The following is a 6,646-nucleotide window of genomic DNA, read 5'->3' on the forward strand; positions in this document are numbered from 1 at the left end:
TCAGGAGGTTCTTAGGCCCCATTAGGTGCTAGCTGTGCTAGCTCCAAAAGAGGAGGAGCAACGGAGCTCCAAGAGCGGAGTAGTAACGGAGCTCTAAGAGAGGAGTAGTAACGGAGCTCTAATAGCGGAGTAGAAACGGTGCTCCGTAAATCACTCCGTTCGGTGCACCGTTCGGTGCACCTCAATCGCATCAGTATAGGATACCGCCGAACCTCCGTTCTTTGAGAATCGGAGTTCCGTTTTCGAACTCCGCGACATGATTAACGGTGCACCTTTTCTCCTCCGTTCTTTGTATTTTTTCTTGCTGGGTTGTGACGGAAAAAAGGTAAAAATATTAATAAAAAGAATAATGTTTTTATATTGCATTCGGAAAAATAGAATGCCTTTTCATACTCAATCTGGAAATTTTTGTTAGAATTACAGTTTACTTTTATTCCAAGTTTTGCAGGAAAAGTTTAAGATTATCTGATTATTTCTATGTTTTCTACAGGTGTAATAAATACAGAGGCCCCTCAGTAATCTAGATAAATTACGTTGTACATTGTCCATAAAGCTAAATGCGCTCATTAGTAACTACGCAAATTATTTATTGCGATTAACCTAACCTAGATATGTATATATATAACTACATCAAACCCATATTGTGATTGCTGAACTACATTAAAGATAACAATGCATAACTTGTAATTACGCCTGTTGAAACCTAACCTTAATCTAAGAACCTAAAAATATACTCAGTTGATATAGAGACTCTGTACTGATTATTGCAAGTTCAGGAGATCGTGCCCATTGGTTTGGCATAGATAATTTACAAGCCAGTGTCCAGTTGACATCGATAGCTTACAAGATTGTACCCATTGGTTTGTTATTGATAGTTTCAAGATAGTGTCCGGTTGACATCAAAAACTTACAAGATCATGACCGGCATTGATAGTTTACCAGCTAGAGTTCATGTTGACACCGATAGCTGACGAGATTGTGTCCAGGTTTAGACCTTGACAGCTAAGTGAAACTGAGTAGTATCTGGATAGATAAGGGTTTGAGAAACCTTTATGGAGTAGGGCTGTAGTAAATGCCATACTCTTAAAAGTTTTTTGTCTCAAACTGTATCAGTCCAGGCACAACCTGTCCTGTATGTATAAAATGCCTTTTTTTTGACGATGAAATGTGCACCCTTCAGAAGGTGGGTGGTGAGGAAGGTAGTTGCCATCAGATTCACCTTCAAGGGTGGGGGTGGGTTCTCTCTAAAAAATAGACAGTAGTTGGTGTAGTAAGGGTAGTTGCCATTCAGATTCACCTGCATTGGTGGGGGTGGATTCTCTCTAAAAAACAGACGGTAGTTGGGGTAGTAAGGGTAGTTGCCATTCAGATTTAACTCCATGAGTGGGGGTGGGGTCTCTCTAAAAAACTGATGGTAGTTGGGGTAGTAAGGGTAGTTGCCATTCAGATTAAACTTCAAGGGTGGGGGAGGGGTATCTATAAAAAACAGACAGTAGTTGGGGTAGTAAGGGTAGATGCTATTCAGATTCAACTTCCAAGGGTGGGGGTGGGGTATCTATAAAAAACAAACGGTAGTTGGGGGTAGTAAGGGTAGTTTTTCACTTTTTACTGAAGACAGCTGTATTTTTTATTTACAAATGTCGTCTTCATGAATCACTTTTTTTGCGGACCGCTGCATTTTTAACAAATGCCGTCTTCGTTTTTTGCTTTTTTCTGTGGACCACTGCATTTTTAACAAATGTTGTCTTTGTTTTCCCTTTTTTTTAACTAAGGACCACTGTATTTTTTAAAATGTCGTCTTCGTTTCCCACTTTTTTGGTGGACCACTGTATTTAAAAAAAAAAAATTGTCTTCGGTTTCCACGTTTTTTGCGGACCACTGTATTCTATTTTTTTTAAATGCCGTCCTTGCTTTCTACTTTTTCTGCGGACCACTGTATTTCAGAGAGACCACACCCCCACCCTGGAAGTAGAATCTTCCTGTATTTGGGGTAGTTGGGTTTAACTACCCTCACTACCCTAACTACCGTGTGTTTTTAGAGTGACCCCACCCCCACCCTTGGAGCTAAATCTTAATGGCAACTACCCTCACTACCCCAACTACCGTCTGTTTTTTAGAGAGACCCCACCCCCACCCTTGCAGGTGAATCTGATGGCAACTACCCTTACTACCCCAACTACCATCTATATTTCAGAGAGACCCCACCCCCACCCTTGCAGGTGAATCTGATGGCAACTACCCTTACTACCCCAACTACCATCTATATTTCAGAGAGACCCCACCCCTACCTTTGGAGTTGAATCTGATGGCAACTACCCTTACTACCCCAACTACAATCTATATTTCAGAGAGACCCCACCCCCACCCTTGCAGGTGAATCTGATGGCAACTACCCTTACTACCCCAACTACCGTCTATATTTCAGAGAGACCCCACCCCAACCCTTGCAGGTGAATCTGATGGCAACTACCCTTACTACCCCAACTACTGTCTATATTTCAGAGAGACCCCACCCCCACTCTGTGTTTATTCTATGCGTATGGTATACAATATGGGTATCGATTCCCATTAAATCAATTGTTTTAAGCTTGTTTCTGGCATTCATAACACTCTCCGACCTTTACGATCCTCACCACCCACCTTCTGAAGGGTGCACATTTCGTAGTCAAAAATAAGGCATTTTATACGTTCACCAACCTGTCTGCTATTCAAGTCAACCAGGACACAATCCACCTGGCTCTAAATGCCACACAGGGACACAAGCATAGCGTATTAATCTAGCTATTACTCAAGCTCTAAATACCATAAAGGGACACAAGCGTTGCTTATCCATCTAGCTATAACTCAGGCTCTAAATGCCACGAGAGACATAAGCGTAGCTATCAACAAGCTATTACTTTGGCTTTACATGCCACACAGGGACACAAGCTTAGCTATCAACAAGCTATTACTTTGGCTTTAAATGTCATATGTATTCATTTGAAACGCAGTTCAAATTAACAATGGTTTTTAAGTAGAAGTTTACAATATAGATAATTAATAATGTACTGCAAGTTTACAGAATATCACGTGACCTAATATTTATTACAGCTAGGGCATTTACTGCACCCGGTAGAATTTCACTCACATCACTCTTTACAAATGAATAAACATATATTTCCCTTTTATATAAATGTCATACAGGGACACAAGTGAAGCTATCAACAAGCTATTACACCAGCTCTAAATTCTATCAACAAGCTATTGGCTATCTATCAAGCTGCATTAATTGATCTCTACCCTAAACGAAGTACGATCTCAACCTGAATACTCAACAGGATATAATTACTCAACAGTGTCAACAAAGCAGAGTCCTGATTTGAGGTTTATGTTAAAGTTAATAGACATAATTAAAATTCCTATATCTATATAACATGATTAAGGCAGTCATGTTACACATTACAGGACAGTTGAAATAAGCACATTTAAGATGTGCATATTAATAGGATTAGCGAAAATAGATATACCATAGTTAAGCTATCTCCACACATGTTTATAAGTTGAATGTATGTATTAATAAGGGTTTAAGCTAACCATGCTAACCATTCGTTTGAAACGCAGTTTAAATGAACAATGGTTTTTACGTAGAAGGTTACAAACATAGATATATAATTGATAATGTTCAATGTACTGCAAGTTTACAGAATATCATGTAACCCGATATTTATTACAGGGCATTTACTACACAGAGTAGAATTTCACTCACATTGCTCTTTACTAATGAATAAACATATATTTTACTTTCACATAAAAAGTGAACTAAATTTTTAGGAGGAATATATATGAAAAAAAAACTCGGTTAGTTAGGCCAAGTAAAGGTACCCACTAAGGATGAGACTGAAAAGACGACATGAAACTCAATAAATATGACCATCCTAAGGTTAAATTATGTCTTCTGTCTTGAATTTAGTCTTTTAATAGATTGCTTAATTATATGATTTGGCAAAGAAAGACATAAGTTTACATGGTTACCGAGAATCGATTATACAAGGAAACATACAGTCTCATCCTGTATACTGCAAATAGACAATCTCATCCTGTGTACTGCAAATTCCCCACAGTGCAGTGATCCAAAAGATGTAAGCCAGAGCCCGAAATTTAAAAGAGTATCGTTGAATGAAACTCCCGAGTTTCCATTTCGGGGTCTTAATATTTAAGTAAATTTTAATTTAAGAGATTCGAAAAAAGGAGAGTATGAAAAAACTAAATAATATAATATTTAATAACAAAAATATTGATATCTACAAAACACAAAACCCCATTCGTGAAACTCGGGTTTCAAAACTGGTTTTTATAACGATACCCTGACTTAAGTTTTGGGCTCAGGGAGTGAGGAATAGAAGGGAGATACAACTGACGCGGTTCGCCCTACCATATGATTATACATGCTTTGCAGACGGTACTCCATTTGTATAAGAAATATTCAGAATAGGTTATTGTATACGCGGTAATTGTACATCAGACAAATATTTCTTATACAAATGAAGTACCGTCTGCAAAGCATGCATAATCATATGGTAGGGCGAACCGCGTCAGTTACATCTCCCTTTTATTCCTTACTCCCTGATGTAAGCTCTCATGCTAAGATCAATGAGAGTTTTGCCAAATATTTACTAAACACTATAAAAGCTAAAAATAAGTGCTAAAATGTTTAAAGATGTCTAGGGCTAAGTTTAAGTTAGTTAGTGAGGTAAAATCAAAGGCCAAGGCTTTGCGCACGGGCAACCGTAGTACATTTGAATTTCCGAGCCGGGTCAACCTTTCCGGTCCCAGTTTGTACTGTATCGCCCGGACATTGGGTAAATAATGCAGACACTCAATTGGACTAGCCGGTGCAACAAGGTTGACGCGGGGAGACTTTAGGTAGATTTAATTTTTACTAAAGGGTCAGAGGTCAATTCATTCTTAAGAATTGATGCAAATTATTGAAGCCTGGATCTATAATGTACCCCAAATAGATTATCAAGTACAATAGGTGGCAACAGAGAAATGAACAAATTATACACAACGTCACAAGTGTCAAATATAACAAGGAAAACTAAATGTTCTCATATTAGTTGACATGTTTTCCAAAATTAATAAAAAAGTGTAAAAACAGAGACTAAAGAACACATAAAATTGCACTTATTTTACTTTAAGAAAAGCACTTAATTCTAAAATTATCACTATTATTGATAATTTTGTCGGCACAAAAACTGAATTGACACTTGTGACGACAGAATACAGCTGTACTGAGAGTGTACAAATTCTACGTTGCCATCTATTGTACTTTGATGTACCCCCATATCTTTGTTTACATTTAAAGTGTACAGCAGTTTCTGCCTGAACCTGCATGTTTACATTACACCTTGAAACTGCAGTACACTTTTATGCAAACAAAGAAATGGGGGCTCTTGGTGTAAATTCATGTTTTTGATTTGTTTAAAGGGACTGTAAGCGTAATTTCAAGTTATCTATTAATTAAAAGAAGGACGTGCTGGGATTACTCCCCCTTCCCCCCCCCCCCTCCCACCCTGAAGTCATTACCCTCTTCACTTTGTTTGCCATATATACAGTGAGAACCGGAAAACTCTGGAATAGGAAGTCGATTTTAGACTCAAGGTATAACTTGAAATAGTCCAATAAACATGAAGCACAGCAACTGTGCAGTGAAAACAGACCCATTTCACTTAATATTTTATGTCTTCTTCCTATTCTAGAGTTTTATAGCTATCTCTGTACCATTCAAATTTTTTAAATTATAATCTTAAAATCTATTTAATTTTAAAAGAAATTAGGAATAGTTATGAATTCTATTCAACATTTAACATAAAACATGTAACAAAAAGAAAAAAGTATAACATTTTTACGATGTACTTTTACAATTCATTAGGTGCTAGGTACTTCCTACAGGCATTTTCCCAAGGGCGACTTCCCAAGTGACAATTTCCCAAGTGGCAACTTCCCAAGTGTGCAATTTCCCAAGCGGCAACTTCCCAAAGGTTAGGTTAGGCCCTCTGAGGCGCTGCAGGCTGCAATGGGGCCGAGCGCTACGGCTAGGATGGGCTAGGGGCTGAGCGCCGCGGCTAAAACAGGCTGGGGGCCGAGTGCTACGGCTAGGACAGACTTGGGAAGTTTCCACTTGGGAAAAATCCTTTGGGAAAGTACTAAACATCAATCTTTACACCTCCCTACAGAGAAAAAAATCAACAATTTTGTTGACCTTTTTCTGAAACTTTGTTTTTAAAAAGTAGAAACATTCTTTTACATTCAAATTTTAAAAGTTTTGTATAACAAACGTTTCGTGATACATGGTCTGCTAAGCTCTTTTGATATTAAGAATTCTGTAAATTCTTTTTTACAACAAGTAAACTAAACAGGTTTCTTTACAATCCGCTTTTAAAAAGATATTTTCACTGTGTTCCATCGTTTATCCTTAATTCACTAGTAATATCTTCACAATTATCTATCATCCTTTTCAAAACAGAAATATTGTTGTACACCCCATTATGCCATTTTGCACTAGATAAATGTTACACATTTGGACGATATGCCACGTTAGGTCTTTATGAGAAGTTTGTTCACATTTTGGCACATAAATCATGTTATGCCACTTATGCCTTGTTGA

This window comes from Eurytemora carolleeae, unplaced genomic scaffold (assembly GCF_000591075.1).
Source record: "Eurytemora carolleeae unplaced genomic scaffold, Eaff_2.0 scaffold541, whole genome shotgun sequence".
Taxonomy (NCBI): domain Eukaryota; kingdom Metazoa; phylum Arthropoda; class Copepoda; order Calanoida; family Temoridae; genus Eurytemora; species Eurytemora carolleeae.